This window comes from Pongo abelii, chromosome 19, assembly GCF_028885655.2.
Source record: "Pongo abelii isolate AG06213 chromosome 19, NHGRI_mPonAbe1-v2.0_pri, whole genome shotgun sequence".
NCBI classification, from domain to species: Eukaryota; Metazoa; Chordata; class Mammalia; order Primates; family Hominidae; genus Pongo; species Pongo abelii.
In genome coordinates, this window is record NC_072004.2 from 58,392,553 (window position 1) to 58,414,996 (window position 22,444).

The 22,444-nt window shown below is 48.2% G+C and overlaps 1 protein-coding gene across 7 annotated transcripts in view; it reads right to left on the reverse strand.

The window, feature by feature from the left end:
• The window catches only part of MSI2 (musashi RNA binding protein 2), a 429,533-nt gene that overhangs the window by 201,426 nt on the left and 205,663 nt on the right, over positions 1-22,444 (reverse strand). The gene's annotated exons all lie outside the window — the stretch shown is intronic.

The window sequence follows — 22,444 nt, forward strand, 5'->3', positions numbered from 1 at the left end:
TAAGGGTGGTGGCTTCCTGCAGTTGCTACCTCCGCAGTACCTGGCAGCAGTGGTTCTCAAAGCGTGGCCCCCCCAAAACAGCCGCATCAGCATCACTCGAAAACGTATTAGAAATGTGAATTTGGGGGGCGTCAGTCATTTGTGTTTGAATAAGCCCCAGAGGTGATTCGGATGCACCCTAATATTGAAGAACCCATTCCTTAGTTTTCTTTTTACTCTTTCAGTTAGTTAATTTTACATCCCTATGAACACTTCCTTAGCTTAACTCTCTGTGTACAAACAACTAGCATGTTTTCTTTTTTTTTTAAGGCAAGTTTATTAAAAAAGTAAAGGAATAAAGAATGGCTACTCTATAAGCAGAACAGCTCAACTAGCATGGTTTCTATCCCCTAACTAGACTCCAACCAATGCAAGAGGGATAATAGCATCTACCTCCTAATACAACAGTAATACTTATTAGTAGTAGTATATTAGGCTACAGAAGCCAAAAGCAGAAATTAAGAAATGCTATGGTCAGTAGAATCAAATATACAAGGATATTGGATTAGGTTATTGTTATTGGTCTTTCAGAGCAAAGTTTTAAAATCTGATTTGAGAAAAATCTCCCAGCATGCACACACAGCCGAACTCTCAGAAAATGTTTCCTTTTTAGTCAATTCCTACATGGATGCAATGCAAAACCACTCCATCTATCAAGCTGTCAGAATGAACTGCTAAATTCTTAATAGTCTCACTCACACAAAATGTCCCCACAGTCCAGTGCATCTGGGGGGTCTGGCCTTGACTTGCTAAGTGCAGGCACATTCAGATAGCCTTCAGAGGTCCCCATAACAGCACTGCTGTCTACAAACAGGGAATCTATACATGTGAGAGGCACAGAGTCTCAGGAGGTTAAAGAAGGAAGGGACCACCCCAAACTCCTCATGCTTCAGATGAAGATGCTGAGACCCTAGAGATGAAGGAACTTGTCCAAGGTCACACTGTCACCAAAGTCACGGCCAACAACAGCATCACGCTTCCTAACTCTTCTGGCATCCAAACTCCCTTCCATGCCATGTACACGAATGACAGACTTGGCCATGGCAATATATTTTGTAAGTACAATAATTTAACAAGCAGCAAGAAATCAAATTGTACACGGGTAGAGAAGGACTACAAAAGTAAGTCTGGGAAGAGCTTAGGAAGGAGCATGGCTGTCGGCAGGCAGTTTTCTTTGCCCATCAAAATAATAAATGAAGTCAGGCATTTACTGTAGCGTGAACGCCAAAGCAACTGTGAGCCGACGGTGTTTCCAACAATCTCGGGAGACAGGCAAGACACTCCAAGACAATGCATTCTTAATGCCTTCTTAAACAGATTCTGACTCAAACCCTGAGACGGCTGGGTCTCTTCCAAGAAATGTTAGCCACTGTGAGATATCTCTTTCAGTTCTCTCCAGCAGATCTCCTTGGAATTTGCCAGATAAACAGGCAATTTATCATGTGGCCAAAGGTTGTACGTAATGCATTATCTGCCTTCCACCAGGATTTGTGCATCTGTGTAAGGCCCCTGGTTGGGCCGGTGGACCGACTCGCCTCCATCTTTAGGTGCCATAGCAACATGAAATCAACAAAGAGTGAACTGTTAAATGAATAATTTACTGATTTCATAAGAAGCTGTCTTGCAATTTATAGTTCTATTATCTTTCCTACCTGTGTCTTAACTCCTTTGTATAAAAGATGCAATCAAGCTGAATAACATTTGAGAATCTAATAAGCATATACCACCCTGTACTCAAGCCGATAACTATGGATTGATTTTGACAGCAGTTATGTTCCTTTGAGGCCGAGTCTTACCACTGTTGCCTTTTCCTTGTCCCTTCTGCAAAGGGGTAAAAGTTAGGGAGCAAATGACCTCCAATAAGCTTTACATTTTCAAATGAAACATTTTTCTTTGGGATATTTGGAGCCAATCAAGGCAGAGTTGAGTGGCATTCAGAAGTATTATGTGGAAGAAATATCATCAACTACAATCTACCAATTGTCACTTTAAAAATTCCCAAAGAGACCTAGTTACTAGCAAAGGAGAAGGGGGAAAAAAAGCAAAGTATAGTTTCAATGACAATTGTGGTATTTTAAAGGCTCTTTCAATATCATAAGTGATACCATTTTAGTGGCAGAAGCACATCTTGTCACTCAGCCTCAATTTAAAGGATATTTATGGAGAAGACAATACAATGAAAGCAGACTTATTTGCTGACTTATTTATTTGGGTGGAATAGGTTACAGATTATTTTGGTTCCATGCTTTTCAGCAGAATGGATATATCCTTTTGAAAGACATTACTTGCCGGCTGCTACTCTTCAGTCTTTTCAAGGAAATCAAGCTAAGAAGCAGCAACTATTAACAACAGGGAAATGCGGGCTTTAACACCTTGTCACTGAAAACCCAGATTTCCTTGCACCCACAATGGTTAACAGCCTGGGGAGATTACTAAAGGCATTTGTAATTACCATGAACCCAGAGGAAATGGGTCTTTCTCCAGTGCCTTGTGTATACCATCCTGTACTATAAGTCACTGAAATCCTATGAGTCTCCCTTATCAATGCCATCTCCAGTCTTCACATCCTAATGGTCACTGGCAATACAAACCCACTCCTTTCACAGCATGCCACTAAGGAAGAAGTTTTCTGACTGTATTCCTCATATTTAGGTCCAAGGCTAAAGTCACCTTCTTGTCAATGCTCACCTAATATCAAGGAACCATGGTTCTGTGACTGGGGTGTGGGCTGGCATGAAAACTAACTCATGCCAAGTTACCTAGGAAAACATCATGGCTTCAACGCCAGGACAGCTTGGCCCAAAAGGCAGAAGGTGACAGTTCTGAGAACACAGGATTTTTGTGCTAAATCTCTTTCCCTCGTCTATTTATAGTGCCTCGTCTCTGCAGCTGAGGTCTGAAACCCAGCCAAGCTCAGGCAGAGGTAGGCCTGTTAAGTCCTGCTCACATGATCCAATCTTGAAATTCTGAATATATTACTCAAGGGCTTAGGGTAAGGCAGATACTCTGATGAAGGTGACAAGAAATCTCTTTTCCAGCTTCAAAACTTTCCTGCTGCTGGTTGGAGCCTAAACTTCAGTTAATGTCAACATGAGTCCTGTTTATTGACCTAAGAAACATTAAGAAAGTTATAGCTTTTGGGGGGTTTTATTTTGGGTTTGTTTTTAATGGTTACACTGATATCTAACATGCCAACATTAATTCTTCATATTTTAACTTTGCTAGGCTGATATTTGAAACAGCTTTTTCTCCTGAAAAAAGAGCCTTCGTGGCCGGGCGTGGTGGCTCACATGTGTAACCCCAGCACTTTGGGAGGCTGAGGCGGGTGGATAACTTGGCGTCAGGAATTCGATAGCAGCCTGGCCAACATGGTGAAACCCCATCTCTACAAAAATTAAACGAGCATGGTGGTAGGCACCTGCAATCCTAGCTACTCAGGAGGCTGAGGCAGGAGAATCGTTTGAACCTGGGGAGGCAGAGTGAGCTGAGACTGCGCCACTGCACTCCAGCTTGGGAGACAGAGCAAGACTCCGACTCAAAAAAAATAAATGGACCTTCGTAAGTTGGTAATGTGAAGTAGAAAGATAACGCATTTCAGTTGTTCTGACTGGGTTTGAATGCTGGCAGAACGTTGGATATATTACTCAATCTCCACAAGCTGCAGTCTCCCAATGTGTAAAAACTAAATTCCCACTTCTCATACCTATCAATGAGGATCAAATGGATCATGTGGGAAGGTGCCTGTCTAGCCCACAGTAGGTCTTGGAGATGGCAGCTCAGACGTGGCCATGAGAACCTTGCTGTCCAGGTGACAGCCCACCATGAAGAACAAACAAAAATACAAAGTTCAGTGGCTCCAATTAGTGCAGATGTGCCTGAGTCTTTCACCGGTGCTTTGCTTTACTTGAGAACCAGAATTTCTAATCCTGATTCTTTTGATGGGTCCTTCCTGCTCTTCATTGAAAGAAATGTTGAATTTCCCATAATTAAGTATAATTATCATTTATGATTAAACCTTAAATATAAAAATGGAGTATCTGGGATGTTTTACCCACAGCAGGGTTGGGAAAACAATCCATTCTGAGAAAGAAGCAATCAGGAACACTGAGTCCAGAGAAGACAGTTAAGACCCAAAGGCCAGGTTTATTGTCCAGGAATATGATGACATAAGAAGGAACCTATGCTCCAGGTCAAACTAACCTTTCCCATCTCCAAATCCTGCATGCCCCAGTATACAAGGCAAAAGGGGCTGCCTCTCCCTCAACCCCAACACTCAAAGCCCCATTCCCAAAAAATGGCTTGAAACTGTGGGGCTGGTCTCAGAGTGTCCTTCATCCTGATTGCTGTCAGTCCTCCCAATCCCCCAGCAGCCCAAGGCCCTCCGTCATTTTGTAGGGCTCTATTGGCTGGAAGGTGCCACCCTGCCAAAGCACTCTCACTCCTTCCCTCTAGTCCTGTTCCTTATCTGTTATTCCCCTGGGGCACACACAGTGTTCCACTTGTTTGGCTGGCAGCCCTTTGCCAGAATTAAGCTCCATGAAGGCTGGAGTTCTGTTTTCCACCCCAGTGCATTGGAAGGCATTAGCACACAGCACACACTCACTATTTAAATGAATGAATGAATGAACAAATGCAGCAGCAAAGAGACAAAGTAGCGACTCTCTCAAAGGTTAAACAGTTAAGTCTTGCTTGTTTCCTAGAGAGAAGAAATCAGTATTTCAGCAATGGCGGGGGAACAAAAGCAATGAATGAATGGCTTGGCCTCTTGCCCATGGCCAAAACCAAGGCTGCTTTGCACTAAAATCTAGAACAGGATCCCTGAATTCCTTCCGACTCTGAGAACCACTGTGTGCTTCTCCCAGAGCAGTCTGAGACCTCACGGTGGCCTTCGTCATATCTCTGGCTCAACATGAGAATTCAGAAACCCAGTGACATCAGTGCTGGCCTTGGCTGTAACAGGGAGACGTCAGTGGTAATCTGTCTATCTCACTTGGTTTTGTCGGGGACATGGTAGTACAATGCATGCTTCAGGGGCCTGTGGACTTTCCTTTCTTAAGAAACTGAAATATCTAGCAGTGCATCCTAAAGGCTTCAGGTTCTGTAATTTGAAACAAAACACAAGAATTAAGTAACAAATAAAGGCTTCTCTAGTGCTTTTGTGCTGGAAAAGTAGCTTTAAAGATGTACATCAGAGCCAGCAGGGCACCCAGGATTCTTGAATCTGGGGCCCACTAGGCGCCATCCATTCTGACTTGCAGATTCTGCCGAATGGCTTCTTCTCATCAGCAGAGGTCAAACTCCCCCCAGAGCTAAAGAGTGGGCCTCTGGATGAACTGTCTATTGGCTTTTGGCCTGCAGCTAGTGGGCCCGCCATCAATGTGCCCAGTGTGGCATACCGTCTGCTAAGAGACTACAGAGCACGTGCGGAGATGACCCGAGAGCTTCTCTGGGTGGGTGAGTCTTCTCAGGAGCAGGCCGGGCAGGGACTCTGTGCTCTCTACATGCTTAATCTATCCTCTGAGCTGCACCCAGCATCCTAGCAGGAGGGAGAAGAGAGAATAGCTGTGGCTCTCTCTCCACTCCTGGAGGTGCAGAAGGGGCTGGTTACATGGATTAAACCAAGGCTGTGAAAGTCTCTTGCTTCAAATGCCTTCCACTCATGACTGCCACTTGTTCCTGACCTTTCTGCCAGGAATCACCCAGGAGGGACAGGGATGTCAAGTCCCCAACATCTAAGAAGAGAAAGCTTTCTCCCAGAGCCCTCAAGGCTTCAGAAGCTGTTCCTTTTGCCAACCTCTCCACCCCCAGCACCCAGCACACTGTCTTCTCTTGGGGCCCTCCCTGGCTTAGTCCAGTCCCCTTGGGTGCCTTTTGCATCAATGCATAAGCAAAAGCCACTTTCAGAGCACTCAGTAGGCTTTGTACAAATGTGTACAGTGTTTGCAGGGCTAGGGGGTGAGGGCCCATTCTCATTTTCCCCTGCAGACATCAACATCACTTTGCTTACGGGAGGTGGGGAAGGAGGAGAATTCTAGGACATGGATTTCGGTTAATTATGACTCTGTTGTTTGATCAAGACCATTTCAGGAGCAGCGCAGGGCATCAAAAGGAAACCCATTTGTGATCAGCAGTGTCAAGGGTTTCGAGCAGCCAGGCTCATTGGCAGTCGGCTTTTGGTGAAACTGCCAGATGCTGAATCCATTAACAGGCAGTTGTGTCACGAGAAAGCCCAGCTTGTCAAGAGATTCCTTCGGTGGGGCCCACCTGCTGTGTTTACCTCTCCAGAGTACAGATAAACAGCTCCCTGCTTCCTCACTCTCCAACACACACACACACACACACACACACACACACAACCAGGCCTTATGCACCAACACAAGTGAATGGTCTAGAATTCATCTTTTGACCTACCCTGCCTTTCCACAGTTAAGGCCAGGCTCAATTTGGTAGAATTTTTCTGCCCCCACTATGAGAAAGTCCCCGTCTCAAAGACTTGCTAAGTGTGAGACAGCTGGCCACACGGGGGTGAGGCCTCGGAAAAAGAAGAACCTTGTTTTACAAGCTTTAAATGGGGAAGAGAGCGAGAACAGACAGGTCTAGATGGGTTGGGGTATGGGGATTGGGAGGAGAACCAGGTATTTCCTTACTTGGCTCTGGAAAACCCATGACATTCCCATGTGATCCTCAACAAATGATGGAGCCTCTGTGAATCTCAGTGTTCTCACCTGTCAAATGAAAACACTGTCATCTTCTAAGAGCTGTTTTAAGGGTTAAATGAGGTAATATATCCAAAGTGCTTAGTTTGGTGCCCAACCCTCAGCCACGCTGAGGTCCTAAGGGATGGCAAAGTTGTAAGATGGAAGGAACCTGGATCCTTGAATCAACTGGTATCCTTGAATCACTGCACAGAAGAAAAGGCAACCAGGAACCTCTGTACTGAACTGTTAAGTGGGCAAGAAACAGACTTCTATTGTGTTAAGCACTGAAATTTTGGGGTTCAGTTATACCAGCAGCTAGCACTATCCAACTATTACACGTAGCAAGAAGGACAGCTTCTTGTTTGGGATTTGCACCCCAGTAGGCCACTCTAGACAAAACAGCTGGCTAGTTGAAGGTTCCCACCTATGTGAGGGACCCATTCTGCTCACCCCCAACCTCCATCCAGGCTCAGGGGAAGGTGCCAGGAGGTTCCTAATGCGTTGCAATGCAGTGTGAATGCAGAGGAGGGGAGGGAAGCCTCATCTTCCCTTGACTTCTACTCAGAGACCCCCAGGAAATATACAAGGCTATTAACCAGAGGGAGCTGCTGATGTAAATCAGCTTGGATAGCCCTATATGTTGTGAGTGGCAGGCACTAACTGTTTGCATGACAAACCTCCTACAAGATGCCGGCTAAACTGCCCTTTTGTGCCAATTAAAGATTCTCCAGAACACAAAGATTACACACCATTCTGCAGCGCTGACAACAATAAAACAATTTTAAAGGCTATTCAGATCTTCAGTTCACAGCTGACATTGTCGGGAGGGGGAGATTGTCTGTGGCTTTGTTCTTTGTTGTTGTTGTTAAGTCTAAAGACTTAACCAAGGATTTCTAGGGGAGGATGGGAGATTGGCAGACAGGAGTTTGAAATGCATTCTTGGAGTTTTTAAAGGAGAAAAGGAACAACTGATGTTCTTTTTGCTCGCGTGTGTGTGTGTGTGTGTACACAAGCGTGCATCCACACATACACACACAGACGACACTCTTTTCTCACTAGCTCCTTTCTGGGGCTCCTCAAAAAGGACTCCCAAGGAATCCTAGTCTCTCCAGGGTTCTGACACCCTGAGATATGGGGTTACGGGTGGCACTAGCAGATATTTTTGGTACCAATTAATTGAAACTACAAGAGCAAAGGCCTGGAATCCTTTCCTCATATGTTTGTTTTAAAGGTAAATTTTCAAAAACAGTAAGAGATTTGAAAAAAAATGTCTTCAGGTTTTCAGAAATGAGAAATGCATGCAGGCCCTCAGATAAAGCAAGGGGGAGGTTTATTTTAGGTGACAGTACAGTACACTACCTATCAGGTCCTGATGAGGAATGACCAGAAGCCCCACAGATGCCACTGGGCTTTACTCTTTCCTCTCTTGTGTGCACGCATGTGTCCTTGGGGCACACCCAGACACTCACCCACGTTCCCACCATCTGCCCATCCAAAAACCAAAAGTGAGCATCTGTTACTCAGTAAGACTGTGAGTGTCCCACTCAACTGGGACCTCTGTGAGAACAGGGAGCCCTCCCTAGGCATTCTGGTAAATCCTTCAGCTCCTGGGCATAGCAATAAACTCCTGCCTGGGGTTTCACTTAGTCCCCACAACTTACAGTGCCTTGCACACCACAGATGCTCAATACACAGTTACTGCATATTTGTTGAATATGTGTTGGCAACACTGATCAAGCACCTCAGATGTCCACTGAGCACCTTAGTATTCAAAAGTACACAGAGGCTGGGTGCAGTGGCTCATCCCTGTAATCCCAGCACTTTGGGATGCCGAGGCAGGCAGATCACTTGAGGTCAGGCATTTGGAGATCAGCCTGACCAACAGGGTAAAATCCCATCTCTACTAAAAATACAAGAAAATTAGCCAGGGGTGGTGGTGTACACCTGTAATCCCAGCTACTCGGGATGCTGAGGCAGAAGAATCGCTTGAACTCAGGAGGCGGAGGTTGCAATGAGCTGAGATCGTGCCACTGCACTTCAGCCTGGGAGACAGAGCAAGACTGTCTCCAAAAAAACAAACAAACAAACAAAAAAACAAAAACAAAAAAACAAACAAAAAAAACAGTACACAAAGCCATATTCCCACATAGAGTAACGGCATGGGGCAGGTTTCATGCGCGTCCGTGTGAAGAGACCACCAAACAGGCTTTGTGTGAGCAACATGGCTGTTTATTTCATCTGGGTGCAGGCGGGCTGAGTCCGAAAAGAAAGTCAGCAAAGGGTGGTGAATTATCATTAGTTCTTATAGGTTTTGGGATAGGCCGTGAAGTTAAGAGCAATGTTTTGCGGGCAGGGGTGGATCTCACAAAATACATTCTCAAGGGTGGGGAGAATTACAAAGAACTTTCTTAAAAGTGGGGGAGATTACAAAGTACATTGATCAGTTCAGGTGGGGCAGAAACAAATCGCAATGGTGGAATGTCATCAGTTAAGGCTATTTTTACTTCTTTTGTGGATCTTCAGTTACTTCAGGCCATCTGGATGTATACGTGCAAGTCACAGGGATGCAATGGCTTGGCCTGGGCTCAGAGGCCTGACAGCAGACACTGGGCAGAAGAAAGGACTTAGGTTTCAGGTAGTGATTCTCAACCAGGGGCAATTTAGCTTCCCAGGGGACCTTGGCAATGTCTGAAGACATTTTTGATTGCCATGACTGGGGGTCGGGGGATGCTATTGGCAGGTAGTGAGTAAAGGCCAGAGATGCTGCGCAACTTCCTACAATGCACAGGACAGTGCCCACGACAAAGAATCATCTGGCCCACAACATCAGTAGTGCTGAGGTGGAGGAGCCCTGGCTTGGAGCCTGGTCTGCATGAGTTGAACAGCTCTGCCACTTACAAGCTTTGTCATTTTCTGGGGGATGTTAGACTTCACAGGGACTCAGCTTCCAGATGGGTACAATGAAAATTATTATAACTACCTTGCAGAAGGATTAAATGAGATGCTGAATAAATGAGCACGTCTAGACCCAACTGCTATGAATACCAGTGCACATCTAGAGGCCCCAGGAAACAGTACTGGTGGCCCATTTTTAAGGGGAGAGAGGGAGGAAAAAGCCCTGGATGCTGCAGGTCAGCAAATACCCCCAACTTTGCGTGAGAGTTCCTATATCCCCTCATCCGCCTCCGTCCTGAACTCTGTCCCCTGAAGCAAATTCATTCAAGAAACATCTTCCCCATAAAGAAGAGGAGGGAGAAGGAAAAACAAAACCGAAAAAACCAGCAAAATCTTAATAAGTCTGGGTCAGCTCCCATCAGCTGGTTGTGATCAAAACCACATTCATATTCAGTCTGCTGGGGCTAAGCGGAAGGCTGCAGACCATCTCAGGAATGTGAGTTCCCAGCCACTGGCCACCTTCCCCTGCAAACTTTACAAAGAGCTGCTTGCAGTGGGTCAGGGAGCAGGCACTCTCCCCTCACCATCTCTGGGCACCTGTCCAGACAAGGTGGGTAGTAGCTGGATTCCAGGGGCACCCAAACATCCTCTGTTCTCAAAGGGCCCCGTCCTCCTGCACTTCAGTGGTGAGAGGAAGGTTCCGGAAGAGAGGCCAGTGCATAGCTTCTGCCCATACCCTCCCCACAGAAACAATTAAGTAGCTCAGGCTGTGGCTGCCAAGTTCCTCTGTCCAATTTGGTAGATATTTTAATAGAGGAGGAGAATTCCCAAAGGCCCCCCGACGGAAATGCCCCATGTCAGGGAATGTTTGTTTTCATTTCCTTTTGCCGTCAATGAATTCTACTCATGGCAAAGGCTCTGGGCTGGATCAGATCCACACAGAAGCTAACCAGAAGCATTTGTGCCTTGAAATAAATCTCTCTTTGGGGAATGAGTTATATATACATCCGTGTGGGGGGACCTATGCACACATACTCACACACGCATATATATTATGCATTACAGACAAAATACATGGGCAAATCCCCAAGCAGGCAGCCCCGAGCTTCTGGGAGGGAAGGCGATCCGCCCGTTAGCTTCAAAGGACATTTAAAGAAAAGTGGAAGGCCGGGCGTGGTGGCTCACGCCAGTAATCCCACTTTGGGAGGCTGAGGCGGGCGGATCGCCTGAGGTCAAAAGTTCAACACCAGCCTGGCCAACATGGTGAAACCCCATCTCTACTAAAAGTACAAAAATTAGCTGGACGTGGTGTCGGGCGCCTGTAATCCCAGCTACTCAGGAGGCTGAGGCAGGAGAATCGCTTGAACCCGGGAGGCAGAGGTTGCAGTGAGCCGAGATGGCACCATTGCACTCCAGCCTGGGCAACAAGAGCGAGGCTCAGTCTAAAAAAAAAAAAAGAAAGAAAAGAAAAGTGGCTTGTTGGGAAAACTCAATGATGGATAGTGTGCCCTGTGAGTAGGGAAAAGGTTCAGGAAAGCAGAATTTGCTGAAGGGTAGAAGGCAGCTCCGTGTGATGGGACAAATAACAACAGCCACCACCACATAGTGTTCACAACGTACCAGGATCCACGCTGAGTGTTTCACGCAGCGCACAACAACGCAATAACAACAGCTGTTATTATTACCACTAGTATCTTTCCCATATTACAGATGAGCAAAATAAAGCTCTGAAACATTAAGGGGCTTGCTCAAGGTCATGAGGCCAGTTGGCAGCAGAGCTAGGATTTGAGCCCAGATGGGGCTGGCCCCAAAGGAAGTCCCCAGTCTCTAGGACACTGGCCCCCTCCCTTCCCATCACCTTCAATTAGGGGTCAGAAGGCATTGCCCCTCCCCCTGCATACTATGGCTAGGTTTTTTGTCTTCTGGGACCCCCCGTCACTACTCCTTCACTAAGGGGATCTGATCTGCAGGGCTCCTCCCCAGAACAGCCCTTAGGGAAAGCAGGCAGGGCCACAGCCCCCGAGCTCGCCCTGCCCCTGCCACAAGGAGGCCGGTCCCCGGACTGAGCCTAGGTGTGCCTGCCAGGCAGTCCATGAACCAGCTGTCACTCTGAGTGTTCGTGAGTTTACTTTAGAGGCTTCTTTTGTGAGATGATAATCCCCTCCTAATTTGTCTTTCATAGGCATCCATTATTTCGGCTCTCAACCTTGCTTAAAGCAAGGTCCACTCATAGGCAGGAACCGGCAGCAACTCCAACACCCTGCTGAGTCTCTCACCCTTGCCCCCTGTGTCAGTGAGGGCACGCCCACCCACAGCGAGAGAGAAGCTGCATCTCAGCTCTGCCGTCCTCAGCCCCTCTGCTCCTCCTCAAAATCTAGAGGACAAGCTCCTCAGGCAGGAAGCCTCTGAGTGAGAAAGGGGCCAGGCATTTTGTAGCTGAAGACATTTCCCCTCTCTTCCCCTCCCCTCCCCTCCCCTCTCCTCTTCTCTCCTCCAGATGCTGACGGCTTTCCAGAAAGCTGATGCTCTGGGGCAGGAGTGGACCTTGAAGCCTACTGCAGAGTCAAGGGCTGAGAGGGTACTTGTCTGGAGGAGGAAAACAAAAATGTTCAACAGCAGGGCCCCAGGCTGGGGGCAGCACGCGGGTGGGGCGGGGGCTTACAGCTGCACGGTCTCCTGCAGCTGCATGCCTTCAGCTACTCTCTGGCTTGACTTCTTCATCTGGAGAAAACACGAAGAGTAATACCAGCCTACCTCACGGGATTAGGGAGCAGCTCAAATGTACTCTTTAAGGCATTTATGACCAACAGGTCACCTGTGAGTACGATGCTTGTACACAGAAAGTACAAGCTGGTCCATAAAGTTCAAGACCAGCCTGGCCAGCCCCATCTCTACTAAAAATACAAAAATTAGCCAGGCATGGTGGCAGGTGCCTGTAATCCCAGCCACTCAGGAGGCTGAGGCAGGAGAATGGCTTGAACCCGGGAGGCGGAGGTTGCAGTGAGCCGAGATTGTACCACTGCACTCCAGCCTGGGCAACAGACCAAGACTCCATCTCAAAAAACAACAACAACAAAAAAAGTGCTCCATAAATGCCGCAGGTTGATGGCTGAGTCTGTTAGCAGAGCCAGCTTGATTCGAGAAACCTTGGACGGAGCTAAAGGTCAATACAGAAGGCACAAACTCAAGTGCCTCAGAGGCTAGGCAGGGGGCATAAACAATAGAGTAGAGGGTAGGGTGTGAGGTGGGCAGCCACCACCCCCAGGGTTACATGCCACATGGGGTCTCCAACCTCTGCTCTAAGCCAGGTCTTCAGATGGGCCAGAAGCATCATAAAGAGAATGCCAACAGCCATCCCTCCTAGGGTGGCCACTCCAGAGCAGGAACTGCTCGCTTTACTGGCAAGTCACTTAACCTCCATAACGGCCCTATGACATAGCTACTGTTGTTAACCTCATTTTGCAGATAAGGGAACTGAGGCACAGAGAGTTTAAGTGACTTGCCCAAGCGACAGTGGTGGGGCCAGGATTTGAACCCAGGCAGTCTGGCTTCAGGGTCCGCCTTCTTCACTTTACTGCTTTACCACCTTCCACCCGCAGGAGCTGCTGGCTGCCAGGAGCACTGCAGTCTCCATCCCTGCTGTGGACAGCAAGGCTGATGCCGCCCCAGTGCACACAGTCAACTATTCTTTTATCCTACTCTGCCAGCTAGGTCTGGGCAAAGCTTTTGGGGGACTCATCTATTCATTTTATATTCAGTGTGGGCCAGGCAAGATGGCTCATGCCTGTAATCCCAGCACTTTGGGAGGCCGAGGAGGGCAGATCGCCTGAGGTCAGGAGTTCGAGACCAGCTTGGCCAACATAGTGAAACCCCATCTCTACTAAAAATACAAAAATTAGCCAGGCATGGTGGTGCATGCCTGTAGTTCCAGCTACTCGGGAAGCTGAGGCAGGAGAATCACTTGAACCCAGGAGGTGGAAGCTGCAGTGAGCTGAGATCATACCACTGCACTCCAGCCTGGGCAGCAGAGCAAGACTCCATCTCAAAAAAAAAAAAAAAAAATTTCAATATGAAGGTATTATATGTCAAAGCTGTGCAAGGCATAGGGAGTACTAAGTTGGTGAGGATAGAGAGGCTGCCCTCAAGGAGCTTATACTTTACTGGAGAAGACAAATCAGGGTTACAATACAGAGGGGTATGAGCTAGAAGAGGGGAACTGCAGGACAGCACCTGACAGGCCCACAGCCAGCTTGGGGTGGGGGAAGGGCTTTCTGGGGGAGGCAGCATCTGAGCTGGGTCCTGGAGGATGAAAAGGCATTAAGCCAGAGAAAGGGGAGAGGTGGGAAGAATATTCTGGGCAAAGAGTGTGATGCAACATGGCATCATCAGGGGTCCACAAGAGGGTTAGTGCTGGAGAAGCAAAGAAGTCCAGGTGGGCACCACAGGACAGGGGCCTGTGGGCCATGCAGCTGTCTGGATTTTATCCCAGGGCTACAAGCAGTGGAATGCAAAATCAGATGTGCACTTCAGAAGATCCAAAAGCAGAACCACCTGGAAGAAGGGAGACTCTGGAGATGGGGACACTGGAGATGTGCCCTCTCTCACCAGTTGAAAGAAACTTTCAGTTCCTGCCCTTCTCACTTTAGCCCTAGTCTCCCACCAACCCTTCTCTCTCCCCCAATCTCCATGCTCTGGATAGAGGAGGTTCACAAGCCAGGGCCTGAAGATTAACAGAGCTTTGAAGCCAAAGAAGTGACCCCTGGGTAAGAACCAAAATCCCCTGTAAGCCTTAACCCTTTCCTCACCTCCAACCACAGTCACGCGCTCCCCATCAACTAAAACCTGCTTGGGAGACCATCGACTCGGCACCCTCATCATCTGTGTCTAAGTGTAATGGAAAACATTGACTGTTTGCTTGGTGCAATAGGGCATGACACTGTTTACACAGAAATAATAGCCCAACTGTGATGGGTTCTAAATCTCCATTACAGTGAAAGATTTGAAGGACTAAAGCAGTTAGAAAAATAATTGGTTTTCTTGTTTAGTTTAAAAATCCTTTATGCTTACAGACCATGGACTTCGCACCTCCTTTCTTAAGGGCTTTAAAATAGAAAAGAACAGGAGCTAGAAGATAAGGCAGAAGTCGAGGACTTCTGTTTTTCTGGAAGGCTCCTCTGAGCCGACAAGGCCAGGGCTGTTCTGGATTTCAGAGCACAAAGAGGCTCTTGGAGCCAACCATGGTCTCCTGAGGCTTTTACCAACTTGAAAGCAGCCTTTCTCCAGGGCAGAAACGAAGGTGAGAGCTGGTATCGGACAGCCTGTGTTGGAGTTTATGCCCAGGGGAACATGCAACTGACAGCTGGAGGAGACTCAGGGCCTCTGCTTTCAAGGGAGGAGAAACTGTCAGAGGGTCAGTTACAAGAACAAAAGCAGAAGGGAAAAGATTCTGTCTCAAGGAGAGAGAGGTCAGCTAATGACTCCTCTTAGGCCCCTTACAGCATCTCCCCAGTGCTCGCCACCCTCAGCTGCTCTTTACAACAGAGCACACAGGATGCCCGGATGAGGCCCAAGAGACCCGCGTTCTGGGCAGCCACTCTACTACACCGACTGCATACCCCGGCATTGATGACAGCTCAAGACCTCAGCAAGCAGTGTGCTGTGTGCCTGAGCATCATCTCAGAAGCCAGGATTCTTGCTATCTCTTCTTCAAGAGATGTCAGTCCCACAACCTTCAGTAGTAACAACAATAAATGCTACATGTATTGCATTTGAGTGTAATGTGCCAGCCACTGCTTGTTTTTTGTTTTTTGTTTTTTGTTTTTTTTGAGATAGAGTCTTGCTCTGTTGCCCAGGCTGGAGTGCAGTGGCGCAATCTTGGCTCACTGCAAGCTCCGCCTCCCAGGTTCACACCATTCTCCAGCCTCAGCCTCCCGAGTAGCTGGGACTACAGGCGCCCGCCACCACGCCCGGCTAATTTTTTTTGTATTTTTAGTAGAGATGGGGTTTCACCATGTTAGCCACTTGATCTCCTGACCTCGTGATCTGCCTGTCTCGGCCTCCCAAAGTTCTGGGATTAGAGGTGTGAGCCACCGCACCCGGCCGCCACTGCTTGTTTCTAAGGACTCTGTGTGCACTGTCTCGCTGAATTCTCACAACACCCTTAGGTAGAGACTCTTTTCTCCATTTTACACATGTGGAAACTAGGGCTTTAAGAGGTTACATAACAGACAGTAAATGGTGGCACCAGAGATTCAAACGCAGCCCCATCTGCCTCTAGAGCCTGAGCTCTTATCCACTACATTTGACATTGCTGGGTTTGAGGCAACGACTTTAGCTGACAGACCACACTGCCAAGGAGGTGACCTTTGTTGGCTGGACCCAGAGAGGACACATCTGGCTCTCTGGCAGGGGACTGCCAGATACCTAAAAATGGGCCAGAGAGTGTCAGTGTGCAGGTCCCTCACAGAGGAGAGGGGGAATGACAGAAGGGGTGGCGGGTGGGCCGTATATGTGCATCACTATGCTTTTAAAGAGAAAGGGTGCTATGAGAATGGCCTTCCTGGAGGGTCAGTCAGTAGAGACATCCGTAAATGTTCACGGAAGACTGTCGGGATTCCCTAGGACCAGTGTCCTAGAGGTCCTGGATCACCCTCTCCACCTTCTAGGGGCAGGCCCAGGAAATGCCCTCTGGTTGGATACAGCACGAGGGAATGAATACTAAAGGGGAAACCAGGTGCCCACCATCCCTCTTTCCTTCCTTCCATCTATCCATCTGTCCATCCATCCAGCCATCTAGCCATCTTTCATCAGTTCTTCCTTCCTTTCATCCAGCCATCTGCCCATCCATCCTTCATCTGCCCTTCTGTCTATCCATGCATCCATCTATCATCTGACTATCTATCCATCCATCTGCCATTCCTTTCATTCGTCTATCTACACATCCAGCCTTCATCTGTCTTTCTATCCGTGCATCTGTCCTTCCTCTTTTCTCTTCCCTTTATTCATCCATTCATACTTCTTCCTTTTTTCCATCCATCCAATGCTTTTCAAGAATGCACCATATCCCAGGTACAATCATCTCCACATGGCCAGCCAGACTCCTGGCCTCAGGACTGCTGGGAGATCCAGAAATGCATACCCACCTGACAGTTCTTCCAGGAGGAGCAATGCCTGTCTTCAGGGACAGAGACTTGGTCAATAAGAGGTGTGTTTATTTTTTCCCAATCTGTGCACCCTCATCTTAGTCTAAGCTTCTGGCTACCCAGAGACCTTCTTAAGGTGAGTAGGGAGGGATGATAAAGTTTCTCTAAAAAGATACACAGTGACTCCACATATAAGACATCACTCCCTTCTGCTCACAAGATAAGGATCCCTTTGAAAAGAGTTAATAGGATGAAAAATCACAGCAGCCAAGATTCCCTCCACTCTCTCATTAAACTAAAGAGCAGGGGACACAGAACTCAGATGAATGAAACAGACCTTAAGTTGTTCTGACTTAAGACCAGTATCTGAAATATGATTTTCATTTGAAAGTTGGACCTAAATGTTGCCGACAGCAACCTTAAAAAAATCAATAAAGAAAAGAGGGGATGAGAGTATAGTGAGAAAAATGCAGACACTTATGAGTTCAAGACCCTGCGGGACACTCCTGAATATTTTAAATACCTTGGGGGAAAAAAAATGAAAACAGTTTCTCCCAACTTAAACCAGAGAAGGGAGTCTCTTTCTAGTCTGCAAATCCTTTGAGGCAATTCTTTAAATTATTTACCAGCTTTTTGATTATATTTTATGGTGGGGTGGGTGGCAGGGAGAGGAAAAAAGAGCTGGGCAAGAAGTAAGTGGGAGAAACCCGCTGCTGACATTTTCAATATCTGTCTGGAATATTTTAAAAGCCTGTGTCTGTTTGAAATTGCACAGTCTTGGGCAACAATGGACTGCCGCCTCCCGTACAGCTTTAGGTCATATTTGCATACAAAAGACCAGCTGCTGAGCAGCTATTATGCCAGGGAGCCACAGCGGGCCTGGGAGAGGCCAGGTTACCAGCAAGTGTAAAGAACCCACAGAGACCCCATTAATTTTTCAGGAATTCTCAGGCCCTGGCCTTTTAAAGGCCAGTGGGGAGAAATTCCAGTCAGAAGCCTCCCCACAGTCATTGCCACTAAATGTTGGGTCCAAATTGAGAAATGAAGAGTGACAGGGCCTCTCCCCTAATTACGGGGGATGCTGGTTCCTGAAGGCTGCAGTGAGCAACACCCTTCACAGAGCCTGGTGTGCACCGAGCTGGGGAGAGGGCCGCCTCGTGTGCACCCGAGTCTCCCTCTGAGGTCCAATTTCAGGAAATTTATTACAGTTGTAAGCCATTAGGTGCCAATTTTTCAAATCAACCTTATGATTCCAAAGCCATGAAAGCATTTGCCGCCTAATAGACTTTGGAAACCCTTCTATGGGGCTCAGAGCTGAGCTAACGTTCTCTAAAAGCATCGCAATAAAGCTTCATGTTCTTCAGCATTCTCGGGCCTGTAAAAAAACTGATGTGCTGCTAAGTAGAGTTTGGGTCTCTGGGCTGTTCCAATCCCACCAAGGTGGGTGGAGAGAAGGGTGGAATTCAGGAGAGCATGGCCACTCAGGCTAAGAGCACAGAACAGTACCAGCAACAGAGACTAGTGGCCTCTGAAAAGGGAAGGCCAACACCCACCCTCCCATGGGCTTTCGGTAAGGCCTGAATTAAGGACATAGAACTATTAGCATAATGCCTGGCATACAACGGGCTCCTTTCTCCCCTTCCTCATCCTCCACTCCACTCCAGAACCCCTAAGATCAACAGTTTGACACCAAGGGCAACTTATTTCGTGGTGAAAAAACAAACACAAAAACAGAAAGCAGCTTCTGAAAAAACCCAGGCATGGGTCTACCTCATTTTCCCTGGTTAGGGAAAGGGGCCCAGGAAGACCTTTGCCTTTGAGAGAGGTGTCTGCAATGTGATGTGGGCTGACTCTCATGTCAACAAAATGCCTCCTCTGTGTGTTTTTTTTTTTCTTTACGTAGAGACAGGGTTTTGCCATGTTGCCTAGGCCGTTCTCGAACTCCTAGACTCAAGTGATCCACCTGCCTTGGCTTCTCAAAGTACTGGGATTATAGGCCTGAGCCACCGCACCCAGCCTGTGCTTTAATTTAGGTTTTCAGAACTGGTCATCTAATCATGTTAAACAGAAATACGACAGTAATGAAAAGGATAATAATATCACATGCTTAAACTATTCTTGATGGTCCCATCGAAAAAATTTTTTTTCTGCCTTTGAGAAACATTCACGTGGCCCAAGACGAGTGCATTTCCCAGGGCAGGTATAAGATGAGTGCTGTCAGCAGGAAGCAAGGAAGCCGCACCACTTAACAGGGAAGCTAGTGCAGGCTTTCACAACAGTATCTCATGCCAGGTGGGCACTGCTCACGGGGCTCTGTCATATCTGACGATGGAGACGGACCGTTTCCAACTCAGAACCAAGGACTTTTTGGCAAGGTCAGACGTCTTCTGGCCAAGCTGAAGCCAGAGGCTCTGCAGGCCGCCTGCTGGACCAATCTCAGAGAAAAGGGGAAGGGACAGGAACAGAGTGGCCTACCAGGAACTCTCAGGCCTCCAAAGAGTGTCCCAAGGGGCAGCAGCGTGGGAGGATGCCCTGCCTCTCCCCATCTCCTCCTTCCAGCTGAAGAGGCTGGCCCACACCCACACCTCGTAACGAGGCAGCAGTCTTCTTGCTTGCAGCCGTCCTCAGAGAAATGGATCTAACCATGTTCTCCCCCATCTGACCCCCTACTTGAGATCTGTCCAGCCCCTTCCAGAGAGGTGGCCTGTTCCTCTAGTCCACTTCTGCTTCTAAGACACCTCTGCTTTTCCTTTTTGTTTTTTGAAATAGGGTCTTGCTCTGTTGCCCAGGCTGGAGTGCAGTGGCGTGATCACGGCTAACTGCAGCCTTGACCTCCCAGGCTCAAGTGATCCTCCTGCCTCAGCCTCCTGAGTAGCTGGGACTATAGGCACGTGCCACCACGCCTGACTAATTTTTGTTTTTTTCTGTAGAGATAGGGTTTTGCCATGTTGCTCAGGCTGGTCCCAAACTCCTGGGCTCAAGTGATCCATCTGCCTCAGCCTCCCAAAGTGCCAGAATTACAAGTGTGAGCCACTGCCCTGGCCAACTCTTTTTCTACCTCCAGGTCACTTCTTTCCTTCCTTCCTCCCTCAACTCCCCACCTCATCTCCCAAAATATCAACCAAGGAGACAGAACCACTGTGAGTCCAGAAAATATTCTTGAAAACACACACACACACACACACACACACACACACACACACACACACACACACACACACGTTCATTAAACTGAACCAAACTACAGGTGAAAGTAGACAAGGTGGAGACACTTTAGGGGTGACAAAATTCAGGTAAACTCTTCAGTCTGAAGTGTTCCAGTCTAAGGATCCAGAAAGTGTCGAACAAATGACAAAGAAGAGGGCAATGCTGGTTGGATAATATAGAGAATGAATGCACAGAACTGGTGTTGGAGGGCAGGTCTAAACTAGTTAGAGAGGGGGAGCGCTCTGGACTGGGCACAGCAGGTGTGCTGTCCAGGGCCAGGGGCAGGGCAGGGAGCTGGAGCAGTGGGTTCACACTGCTGAATGGATGAAGCTGAGGTTGTGATTGGACTGGACAGGGAAGGGTCTGGAAGGCCAGGTAAGAGAACACCCTGGAGATTCTGATGGAGGCACCCCCATGTGAAGGCAGTGCTCATGGGGAGGCAAAAGAAGCCCCGGGCTGTTGGGGAGGAGACCCAGCCAGCTGGGAGGGCGGGGCAAAGCCTTAGCGGGTGGGTGACTAGGGTCTGGACAGGAGGCAGTCTCAGTGGGGCCATGGGGAGGGAGGCTGTAGAGACAGAAACGGTGACTGGCTTGACAGGGGGTGGCTTTCTCAAAACGCTGAGAAGCCTCTAGGTTTTACTCATGCTGGAAATTCCCCAAGATCAAATTTTTTTCAAGTCATTTCAAAACTATTGGTCCTAGTCAGACAAAGGTCCTACTCACCCTGCTCACCACCTCCACTCCTACATACACAATGCTGGAGGGTCCAGCCCCGCGCCTTCCCTCTCAATGCAGGCTTGACACTCCAGACGGAAAACAAGCCACCCTTGGCGAACTGAGCAGGCCAGGGTCCTAGCAGAAGGGAGAGGGCAGAGGGACCCAGGTATCTATCTATATCCCTCCCAGAGCCCAGGCCTGGGGTCCTCCAAGCTGTAAGCAGGGAAAGGGGCACTCGTTGCGACGAAAACTGCAGCTCCTTAATCCTGAGACCTGTGGTGGAAGGGGCCCCATGGCCTCCACTAACATCTAAGTGGGAGTCTCCCAGCTATCACCATCCTCCATTATAGACACAGGTGCCCAAGGAAGAGGGAAACACCAGGAGAATGTCTGAGTGCTTGTGTGTGACAGAGAGTATAACAGGAAGGTGCCGGCACAGCAGCCCTTGCAATTCACAAGGAAGGGAGGAACTCTGGCTATCCAGAGGCCTCTGCCACATTACAGACTTACTGGCCCACAATGCTTTGGGGGCCAACATTCCCCTCTTGATGAATTTCAACTCAGCTGTCTGCACTTCACCTAAATGGATTGCCTTTGAGGAGGAAATGCTTTAAGTGATAAGGCTTATTCAGGAGAATGTCCTGCTCTGTGCTGGAATATTTTTTGATCGATAGAAGGAAATTCTCCAAGTATGCAGACTCACATAGATACACCCTTTTTCTTGTCCACACTCACAAACCCCTGCTGGGAACTGCAGCCTACACAGGGGAGTTAAGTCAATGTTCCAGAAGAAAAGTTTTGTCAGAGAAGGGCAGGGGAATCTAGAAGCTGCAAGGTGAGATGTCTGGGGTCACGTGGACACAACACCCACCTCTGGAAAGGCAAAGAAAGGAGTCCTGGCAGGGGCTGGCAGCCAGGGAGGCATCCGTCCATCTCTGGTGGATGGCTGGGACCCACACAGTAAGGTGAACCATGAAGGGCCGGGCAGGGGAGGTGGCACCAGAGAGACACAGAGCAAGAGAAAGTTGGAGAGAACCCTAATCCAATGTGACTGTTGTTCTTACAAAAAGAGGACATTTAGGCCCAGGCATGTGCACAGGGAGAGGGTTATGTAAAGATGAAGGCAGAGACTGGAGTGATGTGTCTACAAGCCAAGTAATGCCAAAGACTGCTGCAAGCCACCAGAGGCAAGGGGAGAGGCCTGGGACAGACTGTCCCTCAGAGCCCTCAGCAGGAACCAATCCTGCCCGCACCCTTATCTTGGACTTCTGGCCTCCCAAACTGTGGGACAAGGCATTTCTGTAGCTGAGGCACCCAGTTTGTGGTACTTTGTTATGGCAGCCCTAGGAAACTAATACAGAAAGAGAGAAGGACAAGAGGAAGGAAACGGGGTAATGGAAAAGGAAGAGTAAGAGAAGAAAGTTTATGCAGAGCTGCCATCTCCTTCTCAAAACCCAAGGGTTCTAGCTCACGTCTGTAATCCCAGTACTTTGGGAGGCCGAGGTAGCAGATCTCTTGAGGTCAGGAGTTTGAGACCAGTTTGGCCAACATGGTGAAACCCGTCTCTACTAGAAATACAAAAATTAGCCGGTGTGGTGGTGTATGCCTATAATCCCAGCTACTTGGGAGGCTGAGGCAGGAGAATTGCTTGAACCCGGGAGGTGGAGGTTGCTGTCAGCTGAGATCACTCCACTGCACTCCAGCCTAGGTGACAGGGCAAGAGACTATGTCTCAAAAAAAAAAAAAA